The 13,529-nt window shown below is 50.9% G+C and overlaps 1 protein-coding gene across 15 annotated transcripts in view; it reads right to left on the bottom strand.

Annotated features, from left to right (window-relative positions):
• PKNOX2 (PBX/knotted 1 homeobox 2) overlaps positions 1–13,529 on the bottom strand; it is a 303,585-nt gene that overhangs the window by 246,853 nt on the left and 43,203 nt on the right. The window contains exon 1 of one of the 15 annotated variants that reach the window (XM_073903924.1): positions 5,575–5,718. The exons of 13 other annotated variants lie outside the window; for them this stretch is intronic. The gene's annotated coding sequence lies outside the window, so the exon portion shown is untranslated. Of the gene's footprint in view, positions 1–5,574; positions 5,719–13,529 lie in introns of those variants that run through there. One more of the 15 variants, XM_073903921.1, reaches the window with a different exon arrangement.

Here is a 13,529-nt window from a genome sequence, read left to right as displayed (position 1 = left end):
ACCAGGCATGGGAACAGGAGGAGACTCCAAGTGCGGATACACTTTTGTGTAAGTGCCGGGTGTAACTTCTTGGGCTTTCTGGCCCAGAATCTGCTTTGATCTGCCAGCATGGAGACTGCTAAGTGAGGTTCAAGCTGCGGCTAGCTCCGGACCAGTGCCCATCCCCCCAGCCCGACCAGATGTCACACACCAGTCCAGGCTCAGGCCTCTTCTTTCAGATGGCACAAAGGGAAGGGGCTGAATTTCTGATAAGTCAGATTCTGCGTTTATCAGATGCTTGGAAGCTCTTCCAGGTGCCACCACCGGGGAGAAGCACCGCTGGTTCCCCCAACTTAACTGCCCCTCCTGATCAAGTGCAGGTGGATTTGGGGATCACAATGGGGTTTTCAAATTCCAGGATATAAAGAAAGGCAGGCATTCAGCCCCTTCGCCCCCAGTCTCCTGAGAGTTGTGGGGAAAGAAAAGCTCTGGATCAGGCAGGGAAAGAAAACACAGGGAAGAATGTGACTCTGCTGCTCAGAAGCCTCTCTTCATATCCTTTATTATTTAGAGCGCACCCAGTGCAGGAGTCAGGGAGTCATGCAAGATTTGCCCCTCGGTAGCCTAATGAGGGATTCATGCTATACATTCTACTTTACAGATGAAGAAACCGAGATCCAGAAGCTAGGTGACCCGCTGGAGTCATGTAGCCAGACAGTAACAGAGCATAAAACCGCCAGGCCCCCCAGTTTCAGCTTAAACACTAGCTCAGCATGCTGACCTGCCAACCTTGATTATCTCCTTCCTCCCTTTCCCACCAGGTATTAGATTTAATTAAATTAGCAGATCCCCATCGCAACAAGCCCGGCCATGCATTCTGGCCAGAGCCCAGCCAGGGCAGTTACTCCCTCTAAATTCTGCTTCTCAATATAATTCAATCTTCAATAAGTCACAGATCGCACGTGAAGTGTTTTTATACAAAGCATGGTGTGTTGGCTAGAACCAAGGCTGACGGTGGCTCACGATGATTTCATTTTCCGTATAACTTCCTCTGCTTTTCCTCCGTGGCATCGCTTCGCCCTCTCCATACTCTGATCTGCATTTTGTTTGATCCAGACACTTGGCTTCACATGCCGTCACCTCCAGCAATTACATCACACATTTATATATATCTTACAGCATCACAGTCCTTGTGCCACACAGCATAGGAAAAAGGAAAACTTATAACAGCATTTCTCACCTTCCTCGAACTAATTTAGAAAATGTGCTTTAAATTAAATAAATCAGGAACAAAAGTCTGAAATTGGAGATAGAATTTCAGGGGGGGGCACTAAATAAATAGCAAGGAAATCTTGCAACATGTTGGAAGCCTATAAATTTTATAGGTTGTTTCTTTAATAAAAACAAATTCAATTGCTAACAACACAGTATTATTAAGCCGCTAACGTTTAAAAATCTAATTTGGCCTGCTCTGCTGCTGTTTATGTTGCATTCACCCAGGGTAAGGAAGTCAGGTTGATGGGTTTGGTTTGGTTTCTAAACCAGGCTAATAGAGCCCCCTTTAAAAACCCAGCCTTTTTGCTTTCTAGGCATGCCTTGGTCCCTAATGAGTTACAGTCCCAGGTTGAAGATGGACATGGCAGACAGAAATTTAACACACACTCTGGTGCACCCATAAACATCAAGGCCAAGGGAGAGGAGGTATGTTTCCAGTTAAGTTAAAACTCCATGAATTCAGGATTCTCCACTCACAAGACAGTAATTCTCCTTATTTCATCACTAACTTACTTCAAATGTGTTTATACAATTTATTGCTACTGAACTTCCAGGCAACTGGTGTAGAGTTAATGAAACCCAGCTTGGAGAAGCTTTGAGCTTTGAACAACTAACCACAGTTTAAATGGTTATGACATGTGGTCAAAGCCACAGCCCAGCCCCACTGCAGTTTCTGTGTTAGGAACTAGTCAAAAACCTTGTCCTCTCACCTTTTGTGCCAAATAGATTGAAAAAGGGGAAAGCGCTGAAAAATAGCCTTCCATGTTTCTTCTCAAGGTTCCCAGCCTTTCTCCCTGACATTTTAACACATTTGTCTTACTAAATGAAAGGCAAAGCCCCCCCGGGTCCCAAGTAAATATTTTAGTTGCAGTTTGAATTGGCAGCCAGTTGAAATCCTGAAATCCAGTTTGAGTTTAATTGAACAGGGTCAGGCCTACATAAAGCAGTGTTGAGACAGGGTATAAGGGGGAGGCACCAGGCAGCACTTAAAGTCAGACTCACTGGAAGTCCAAAAGGCAGTATCAGAAGGCACAGGTGACCCTGGACTGGGAAAAGAAGTAAACTCGTCTTTCTGAATTACTTGGGACATTGATTTTTTTAATTAATTTTCATTGTCACATGGCACCCTTCCCCAAGCTCTGTCCATGTGGGAACTCCAGGAGCCTCCCTCTTTTTAAACAGGCCCATTTTGGAAGAGGAAAGGGGACCCCGGTACCGGCCTTGCCACGGCCCCACAATAAAAGACCCTTTTGAAAGCAGCACTTTTCATTAACTTAAAGCAATCTACAGACTTAAAAGCATGGAGCAGTAAACTCCCAGAAAGGATCATAAAACAGCCAGTCTCAAGTTGGGTACACTTCAGTGCAATTTGCACGAAGCATTTTACTGTGAGCGCTGGCCGGGCCCATCTCCCTCCAGTAACCCCCTGCCCCTTATTCTGAGCAGCTTCTCTTTCTCTGGGCTTTCATGCCTTTCGCGCTCACAAAGGGGAGGCGGTGACTGGGGAGTCTCCGTGGGGTCATGGCTCCCTCCCGCCCTCTGGCTCCCGGCGGGAGAGCTCACGAATTCCAGGCCTGAAAAAAAAAAAAAAAAACAGCCTCGGAGCTTCGCTGCCCGCCGGCAGTGTCGAGGCCGGAGGCCCGAGGCCGCTGCGGCCACTCGTGGGTCTTGCGTCTTCTGAATCCCCGCAGCGCCGTCTGGCTGCCTGAGCGAGGGGTGCGGAAGGCTGGGACTGTGGGCTCAAGACTGCAAAAAGGAAATTTCAAATCTTCCTTTCGTACAGCCCCTTACACACTTCGCTTCCCTAGTTGGCCAGAGGGATAACCTCCCTCCCCAGTTCGGACTTCTCTCCCACCGCCCGAGCTAGGCCTGAGCTATGGGACTATAGAATGGGGTTGCGGGGTGCAGCTCGAGGGGGAGATCACGAGTCCAGAAACAGGAGGAGGCCCCCTTCCCTCTCCCTAAGGCCCTGAGGCCTCTGGAAGGCCGGAATGGCAGGGTAAACGAGAGGGCTAGGGGCTAGGGCTTTGCGTAATAATATCGTGCTTTGAATACCATCATTTCCTCAGCTTTGGGGAGGGGAGGGTCGCCTAGATCTGCCTAAAATGTGAAGCTTTGGCTTCCACCAGTTGGAGAGCACTCGATATCCGAAAAGTCAACACGCTGGAGAAGTCCCGAGGCAAGTGGGGTGAGGGCAGAAGACCCAGAGCGCCCCCGTTTCCCAGGCTGAACACACAGGCGGCCCGGCGTGTGGGCTTCCCCGCTACGTCGCGGGGAAGGAAGCACCGGCAGCGCCTGCGGGTCTAGAGCCCGCGGCTCCCGCCAGGACGCCGGAGTTCGAGCCCGCCCTGCCCTCGGCCGCAGCCCGGACTCTCCGGGCGCGATGCGGCACCTCGCAGCTAGCGCCCCCCGCGCAGGCCGCGGTCCCTGCGGGCCACCCGCGCCCGCCCGCCGCGCTGCGCCCGCAGCCCCCCAACTGGCTTCCAGAACCCGCAGAGCCGCCAGGGTCGGTCCTCGGATCCACTTCGAGCCCTGTGGGGCTGGCCTGTCGCTTCACCCAGAACGTCCCTTCGATTTGTCCGCTTCCCGGAATCTTTCTCCTAGGACCGGGTTCTGCGCGCCTCAAGTCCTCTGCTCCAGATCCGCTTTCGGGGAGAAGCAGCAGAAATTCGGGGCTCGCCTGCCATGGCCCGGATCAACTACTTTCATCGCCTGCCTAAACGTTTTTCCACCCACGGAGCATGGGGGCTCGCTCGCGCGACCCTCCCCCAAATTTCAATAGCCTCATCCCAATAAAAAGCCGTGATCCCGTGGCAAAATACTAAAAACGCCACCCGTTCCTCCGAGTTCAGCCTCAGATGTAAGCCCAGGCCCCCAACTCCTACCTCCAGCCCCCTGCTCTGGCTGGGGGTGTAGGTCCGATCCCTAAGCTACTCAGCAGCCCTTCTTCAGTCCGGCTTCTGGAAACAGCCTGAATCTTACAACCCAACTCTAGCGTGGCCCTGAAGCCCAGCCCTAATTCAGGGCTGCTGCACCACCACCAGCCACCCCCGCGCCCCACTGCCATTCCTAGCCCGTGTCCCCACCGCTCAGGAACCTCTGTCTTTCTCGCCCAGAGCCCCCGGAAAGGACCGCCCGCTTCGCTCGTTTCTTCCTCGGGTTCGGGAGTCAGGAGAACCCCGCTCGCCCAACCCGAAAGAAACGCAAACTTTGCGCGGCAGACTCGGGACTCTGCCCCATCCCCCTCAGCTCACGGCTGTTGGGCGCTTTCCGTCCCCCCTTTTACGAACTCGTGTCCTAGTTCTCAGGCCAGGAGGGCTCCCTATTCCCAAACCTCGCCCTGGGCCCCTACGCCTCCCCGACCTCGCCAAAGACTCCCAACAATCCGCCGAAAGCCAGTTACCCTACAAATCGCTCCTCCAGGGGCGAGGGTCCCTGAGCGTGGCCCCTGGGAGCTCGGTTGCCCTGAACCACAGCTCGAGTTGCGCCGTCCCCACCGATCCGCCGGCAAAACCCCACTCGCCCTGGCTCCCCAGGCCGGGCGGGACGCGCGGTCGCGGCTCCTGCACTCCGGTCACACGGCCCGAGGCTGGGGCTGCTCCCGCTCGCAGCCGCCCGTAAGGCAGCTCCAGGCCGGTGGCGCCGAGGAAGCGCCGGCCCAAAGGGCGCCCGAAGCCGGGAGCAGGCGAACGTGGAGCCGGCCCGCGGTTCCTAGCCTCGCCCGCGGAGCGCCCAGCCCCGAGCTGCCTGCCCCCGGGCTCCGGCCCGCGCGCGGGTCCCTACTCTCGGGCCCCCCGGCTCTCGCGGCGCACAGCTCCCCGCCCGCCCGCCACGGTGTCTCGGGCCCGCCGCCGTCCGAGTCCGCAGCCCCGCTCCTTGCACCCGCGGACAATGCGCGCCCGGCCACGGGCCCGAGCGGGGCGAGGAGGCGGCGGCGGCGGCGGCGGGGCTGCGCGCGGGCCGAGCCGGGGCTCGGGCGGGCCGCACGGCTCCGGCCGCCTCCTTCCCGGGCCTCAGCGCCGCTCGCGCTGCTTCGCTCCGCGCTCTCCCGGCGCTTCCCCAGCTTCTCTCTGCACGCTCCCGCCGTCCCTCTCTGCTCTCTGCCTCCCTCCTCCCTTCTGCCTCCCTCTCTCTCCTCCCTGCTGCCTCCCTCTCTCCCTCTCTCCTCCTTGCCCTGTCGCAATGAATAATACTCTGGCTTGGGGACTGGAATAAAACACACGCGCTCTGAGGCAGCCGCCCGCAGCAGCAGCAGCCGCCGCCGCGCCGCCGCCGCCGCCTGCAAAAGCGTCTCTGACATGGAAATGAATGACAGCTTACCTGATGCCAATCTTCATCAGACTGACACCGGCGTGACAACACAGCCTATACTTCCCAGCACTGCTCGGGACGTCAGCGGCACAGGGACCCGCCCCCCGGAGCCCCCCCCCCCCCCCCCCCCCCCCCCCCCCCCCCCTCTCTCCCCCCCCCCCTCGCCCCCACCCACTCCCGGCCCGGCGCTTCCAAGTCGGAGCCGCAGCTGGAGTGTCTCCCTCTACTGGAGGCTTTTCGGAGACGTCGGCGCGGGCCCGCTCCTGCTGGCTGGAGGCCGAACGGCGCTGGAGAGGAAGCCGCGCACTGCGAGCCCGCCGCTGGCGGAGGGACGCGGCATACGCCCTCGGGACTGGGGACACCACCCCCGCCACCCCACCCCCACGCCGCGTCCTCTCTGCAAACCACAGAGGCCGACTGGCACGACCTCCTGGGCTCAGGGGATGGCGAGGAGGGGGAATTTTCCGTGCACCCCGAGAGAACTCCCCCGAAATCATGAAACTTAAAACTGGCGAGGAATCCTTCCCTCCACCACCACTCCTCCCCCCGCACCCCCACCCCATTCCTGCCTGATGGCCTCATTTTTATGATTGCATTTGAATAATTCTCATTACCCTGGCCCCAGAAAAGGTGCTCAGATGACACTCTGGTTAGTTATTCCTATTCTCAAGAGCTTTTTCTGCTGTGGGCTTCCTGGGGCGTTTGGCTCACCGAGGGGGAGACTGTAATGGGGTGGGGCAGAGGGAGAGACAAAAGGGTGTAGAGGCCTTGTTAGTAAATCACTTCTTTGCAAATGCCTGGCAAGCCTATTCTAAGCCATTGCTATTTTCATTCTAAAAAGTCCCAGAGTTCTGAGGGTCGGGTGGTGTAACATAAAGGGAGCGATCAGCTGGGCTGTTGTTGTTCAGCCTGGGCCTGCTAGGGTGGCTTCCTTCTACTTCACGGAGGAAATTCACACTGGCGCCGTCTAAGACCTGTGCAAGCTTGGTTGTCATACATGTGCTTTCTTTCATTCCAAAAGATTACAGTCCTACTAAGTGCCAGGCGTAGGCACCCAGCCACCTACAGATGCAGGCTTGCTTGCTTCCACAACTTAGCACATGGCCCTCTGCATAAAGGGAAAAGAGAACCCCTTCCCCCTTGACTTTTGCTCCTTGCTCCCCATAGAGGAGCCAGTTCAGCCACAGTCAGGCAGCGATTGATCCTCTGACCCCAGAGCAGGCAGGGGGCCTGGATAAAGCCTAGACAAAGACACTGATGTAAGCAAGGAAAGCAGAAAGTGAAACCCAAGCAGGCCAGGTTTTCAGTAAAGAATCTGACCCAAGAAGTTGAAGGCTGCCCCTTCACTCTTTGCAGGCCTCTGGGTCACTCCTCATCTGCCTCCATCCTGAGCCAGGATGAGAGCTATTAGCATTCCAGGGCTCAGAAGAGGCGGTTGTGACCTTTTCTGCATCATATCCCAGATACACTAAATACTGTTTGTCCAGATCTCCCCAGTCCCCCCCAAATTCAAACTCCAAAGTTGCTTATGGAAGAAAGTCTTCACTGCGAGCCCCCTTTATAGATGGAGTTGAATCCTCTCACCTTCACATGGAACCTCCAAAGACTTCACTAGGTGGATTTATGTCACCCCAGCCTCTGATCTGTGGTCAGAGACTCTGGCTGCTGACAGCATAATCGCTATTATATATTATACATTGTATAATAATATAATAATAATGAATGCACTTGCCCTTTTTATGTAGTACAGAAGAGGCTCTCGATTCTCCAACCCAGAGGCTGGAGGTCAGGCTGCCATAAACTCTCAGAGGGAAGCCCTCTTCAGATACCGAAGGGGGAGGGGAGATCCATTTGCCCCTGCCTGGGAGCCCTGGAGGGAAGGTTTTCTCTCTTTCTCAGGGCTCCCAGTGAGTTGCTGTAGCCTGCAGAGTCAGAGGGGAAAATCAGGCTGACTGTAAATACTTAACCCCATCAGAGAGGTGTCAGTGAGCCATAAATAGTACTGCAGGCAACAGCCATGCATCACTGATTCACACTTGTCACACCCCTCATTTTCTAAAATCTAGTTCTGTGCCCAACTCTTTCTTGATACAGGAGATCCATTGCCATGAGCTGTTAATTTTTGGAGTCTTTTAAAATACCGTGATTCCTACTAATACCCTTTTGATGCCTTAAACTGTACATTGTAATTTAAAATAAATGTATCTTGCTTTAACTATGTTTGTAATTTGCAAAAGCTTAAAAAATGATTACCTAAATGTAACCATTGTTCCCATAATCATTCAAAGCAAATATTTGTCCTGCACCCACCAGAAGCTCAGCTGTGTGCCCCAGCTGAGGATAAAGAGCAGAAGCAAAGAAGTTCAAATTACAGTTCCTGTCCTCAAGGAGCTTTCGTTCTAGCTGAAGCAGGCAAAGCACCACTACATAAAACATTAAACGGTAATACAAGAATCCGACAGACGACACAAGCTAGTGAATACTTACTGAACACATGAATCGACAACATGTCAAATTCCAGGAGTTCCATATCTAAATGTTGGCTCTGGCAGCGAGTAGAGAAGGGACAGAGCAGAAATTAAGTCACACACTCTACAGTCTCTCCCCCATCATCCTTCTGAGGATGAAGAGGGAGGAGAGGGGCACACATGTCATGTAAGTCACCAACACTTCAACATTGTGAGCAAACAGGAGCTCCTCCCAATCCCAGTCATCACTCTTAAATGTTGGTGTTCCTATGGCTCGGTTCTGGGCCCTTTTCTCACTCTGTCTGCACCTGATTTGTCTTTAGGATAAGCAATTCACACCAACCCAGGTTGTCCCCTCTGAGCTGTGGACATCCACAATCAATGGCCTGAGTCCTGTCATTATCAGCCTGTGAATAAAATTTAAACTTGTCTGTATTAGTGTGCTCAGGCCACCATAACAAAGTACCACAGGGCAGGTGGCCTGAACAACAGACGTTTATTTTCTCACAGTTCTGGAACCTGGAAGTCCAAGATCAAGGTGCCAGGAGGATTGGTTCCTGGTGAGACCTCTCCTCCTGGCTTGCGATGGGACTTTCTTGCTGTGTCCTTACATGGCCTTTCCTCTGTGTGTACCAGAGGGAGAGAGCAATTTCTGATGTCTTTCTTTTTTTTTTTAAGATTTTATTTATTTATTCATTTGAGAGAGCGAGAATGAGAAAGAGAGAGAGCACATGAGAGGGGGGAGGGCCAGAGGGAGAAGCAGACTCCCTGCTGAGCAGGGAGTCTGATGCGGGACTCGATCCCGGGACTCCAGGATCATGACCTGAGCCGAAGGCAGTCGCTTAACCAACTGAGCCACCCAGGCGCCCCGCAATTTCTGATGTCTTTCTCTTCTTATAAGTGCACCATTCCTACTGGATTAGGGACCCCCTCTTCTGACTTCATGTAACTTTCACTGCCTCCTTAAAGCCCCTATCTCCAAACACAGTCACGCTGGGAGTAAGAGCTTCAATATGTGAATTTGTGGGAGGGGAGGCAGGGAGAGACAAAATTTAGTTCCACACACCAGTTCCCTCTATTCTCAAGTTAATTATTTTTGGTGAATCTTGATTGTGAGTTCTCTGAGGATGGGGACAATATCTATTTCATCTTAGAATCCTTAGAACCATCGTATATAGTGCTTAGTCCCGAAAACATTAAAGAAATACTTGTTGAGTTGAATTGAATGGAACTTATTTCTCCATCATTGCCCCAGCCCAGTTGAGGGACTTAAACCAGTCACCTGGAATATGAATATTTTGGTGATTCCCTAACTGGGTCTAATGCCACCAAGATCCCCAATACTTCCTATATACTATCACCAGAGTGTTCTTCCTAAAACAAAGGTTGGATCACACTTTGGTGTCCCCTCAAGAAACCATCTCCTATAAGATTTAGCCTAAAAAAGTGGTGCCTGTGTGGCTCAGTGGGTTAAGCGTCTGCCTTCAGCTCAGGTCATGATCTCTGGGTCCTGGGATCGAGCCCCGCATCAGGCCCCTTGCTCAGTGGGGAGCCTGCTTCTCCCTCTGCCTCTGCATTTCCTCCTGCTTGTGCTCTCTCTCTCTCTCTCTCTCTCTCTCTCTCTCTCTCTGTGTCAAATAAATAAAATCTTTAGGAAAAAAAAAGATTTAGCCTAAAATGTTTATTGGGACTTATAATAAAAAGAAGGGACTTGAATGCCACATCCCTTAGCATGGCATTCAAGTTCTACCTCCTTATCCAGCCCTGATCTATCTTTCAGGCTAATCTCCTGTACCCCCGACTACACCTCCCCATCACCACCATCAGTGGTTCCCAGTGTTAGCCCACGGACTTCCTGCCTAAGAACCTTTATGGAACTTCTTTATAGTTCTGTGTTCCTGGTTCCATTCCTGGAGAAAGTTGATCTGGATAAGGGCCTAGGAATCTGTTTTAAAAGCTGCTGCATGAAAAGAATGAGAAGACAAATCGCAGAATGGTAAAAAAAGAAAGATATTTATGACACATCTGATAAAGGCCTATCATAAAAAAAATATAAAGAACTCGTAAAATTCAACATTAAATAAATGAACCCAATTAAAAAATGGGCAAAAGATCTGAACAGACAACTCACCAAAGATATAGAGACAGCAAGTAAGCATATAAAAAGATGCTCAGCATCATTTGTCATTAGGGAATTACAAAATAAAACAATAAGGTATCATACTGCTTATTAGAATGGTCAAAATCCAAAACACCGACACCACCAAATGTTGGTGAGAAGTGGAGCAGCAGAAACTCTCATTCATTGCTGGCAGGAATACAAAATAATATAGCTACTTTGGAAAACATCGTAGCAGTTTCTTATAAAACTTAGCATACTCTTACCATATGATCCAGCAATTGTACTCCTTAGTAGTTACCCAAATGAATTTAAAACTTATAAAGCCCACACAAAAACCTACACACAGATGTTTACAGCGGCTTTATTCATAATTACCAAATCTTGGAAGCAACCAGGATGTCCTTCAGTAGGTGAATGGATAAATCAACTATGGTACTTCCAGACAATGGAATATTATTCAGCACTAAAAAGAAATGAGCGACTAAGCCATGAGAAGACATGGTAGAACTTTAAATGCATATCACTCAGTGAAAGAAGTCAATGTGGAAAGGCTATATAATGTATGATTCCAACTATGTGACATTCCATAAAAAGCAAAACCACGGAGACAGTAAAAGGATCAGTGGTTGCCAGGGTGTGGGGCAGGGGAGGGGTGAAAAGGCAGAGCACAGAAAGTTTGCAGGGCAGCAAAGTACTCTGTATGATACTATAATGGGGGATACATGTCCTTATACATTTGTCCAAATCCACAGGATGCACAGCACCAGAAGTGAACCCTCATGTAAACTACGAACTATGGGTAATGATGCGTCGATATAGGTTTGTCCATTATAACAAATATTCCGCACTGGTGGGGGATGTTGATAGTGGAGGAGGCTGTGCATGGTGCAGGGAAGTGGGGGACAGGAAGTACATGGGAAATTTCTGTACTTTCTGTTCATTTTGCTGTGAACCAAAAATTGCTCTAAAAAAAATAAAGTTTATTAATTAAAAAGAAAAACACCCACTGCAATGGAGAGCTTTGGACACTTCCATGCCAGCCGGCCCTCATGAAGGCCAGGACAATTGGTGCTCTCCAGCCCTCCCTGCACTTGCTCACGCTCTTCTCTCAGCCTTGACTTTTAATTCCCTCTTTCCCTACCCACCCAAATCCCATGGGCTGTTAAGACTTAGCTGAAACACCACCTCTTTTCGAAACTTCTTTGACCTCCACCCCCAGCCCCCGGCAGAGAACACCCGCTTTGGAGTCACACGGACCTGGCTCGAATCTCTACCCTGTCACAAGATAGCCACGTTTCTGGGAAGCCGCGGAGACTCTCCAATCTCAGCTTCTGCCTTTATGAAATGAGGATGATAATAGTATCCAGCTCACGAGCCCATGGAGATTAGATAAAATAATGAAGGCAGAGCTCAGCACAGTCCCCGGCACATGGGAGGCCCTCTAACAAATGGAGCCATTAGATTTAATAGCCCTTACCCAGGGCCTCGGCAGCACTTGCTTGTGCCTTTATTATAGTGCTTATTTAATTGGCCTGAGGAAGGGAGATATTGTTTACTGAGAATGCTGTGACAGGCTCTGAGGGCTGGAAACACAGATAATGGAAGCAAGGAAAGGGAGGAAGGGGGGTGCTTACTCTTCTCCTAAGGCCTCCTTCCTGACCCTGAAACCTTGAGGGACTGTGGTATTGGGGGGGGGGGTGCGGGTAGGGCCAAGCAAGGAAGATTCTGTTCCTGATGAAATGCATCAGGGCACACCTCTTAGAGATGGGCTGGGGGGCCTGCACAATGTGAAAATGCATCTCCTGAAAGGTGGGGCTCCAGGATTCTGCTCTGAGCTGGAAGTTGGGCTGTCTAGGCTCCTTGCCCATATCTGATTCACTTTTTTTGACCCTGAGAGAGCCTTTCTGCTTCCCCATTTCACTCCCACCCTCTGGAGCATGGGAGAATGCAAGCTGTCCTCTGGGCACATGATAGGCAATTAATTGGGTCTTGTCTCTAACCAGCTTCTCTAATATGGGAATAATATAGTCCCCAAAGCCTTTCAAAAAACCGTCTTTCTTATGGTAGTGATGTACATACTGGAAGTTTCTTCAAGCACTACCCACCCCCCCCACTCTTTCTCTCTCTCAAGGGAGCTACCCAGCCCTAACTCCAGATGAGAGGCTCTGTGGGAAGCAGTAAAGGAAAGAGAAGAGTTTTAAGTGATTCTGCAGCTTTTTCCAGTTTCTAGCAAGGGGTGGGCAGTATCACAGCCAGTTTGACGAAACTGAGAAAGAAGAATACTGAGAAAGAGAATATTTAGACTGTAAAATGCTGTGATGATTTCCAAAAAGAGCCACTTGTGGGAAATGGCATCCCAAGGGTTTGGCCACAGAAATTTGAGAAAGGACAGTATAAACCTGTGCCGACCAACACACAGTGACCCACTAGCCACAAGTAGCTAAGCACTTGAAATGCAGCTGGTCCAAACTGAGACGTACCATGAGTGTAATCATGGATTTAGAAGACCTGGTGAAAAAAAAAAAGTAAAATATTTCATTAATAATTATTTTATATGTATTAGATGTTGAGTTGATAATACTTTGGATACGTTGAATTAAATTAAAATAGGCTATTAAAAATCTTTTCACCTGTTTCTTTTACCTTTTTTAATGGGACTGCCAAAAATTTTTAAATTACTATGAGACTTGCATTCTACTGTTATTGAAGCCTCTCCTCTGGGCTATATTTTTTGTCTTGGTATAAACTATGTTTGGATGCTGAAATCTTTACCATTTATCATGTATCACTCTGGCTCACCAGCTCTTCAATCCACTCTGCTTCCCAGCAGCACCACGCAGGACTGGCTGAGGGGTGATGGAGTGAGGGGAGGCCAGCAGGACATTCAGCGCCTCCTCCCTCAGACGGCGGAAGGTGCTAGGACCACCCCTCCTCCACCCACAGGGTTCTGTGGAGTTTTGAAATGTCTACTCTCTCCAAAACAAAGACCTCTTCTCCTTGAAGACCTGTACTAAACCCTCGTCCCCCATCTCCTTCAGCCACCTTATCACCTTCACAGTTGTCACCCCTGACATCACCGTGCTCTGCCTTGGCTCTATTCCCATTCTTACCACCTCACCATCACCCCCTCTCCCAGAACTGCCCTACCTCCTTCTGCTCATACACTGGACCATCACCTCCCTGTCTCCAGGGATGAAGCCTACCAGCATTTGTTGCCTCTGATGCTCTGTCCAACCTCTTAAGCTTCCCTGAGCAGAGGATTTTGCATGGCCACAATCCCAACTTCATTCTGGCACCCAGACTTACAGCAGCCAGACAGCAGGGCTCAGAGAACCGAGCAACAACCCTGGAAAGGAGTGAGGCCACATCGCCTG

Source organism: Callorhinus ursinus, unplaced genomic scaffold (assembly GCF_003265705.2).
Source record: "Callorhinus ursinus isolate GAN/ISIS: 27379988/994484 unplaced genomic scaffold, GSC_fseal_2.0 scaffold19, whole genome shotgun sequence".
In the NCBI taxonomy this organism is placed as follows: domain Eukaryota; kingdom Metazoa; phylum Chordata; class Mammalia; order Carnivora; family Otariidae; genus Callorhinus; species Callorhinus ursinus.
This window is presented reverse-complemented; position numbering and strand designations above follow the sequence as displayed.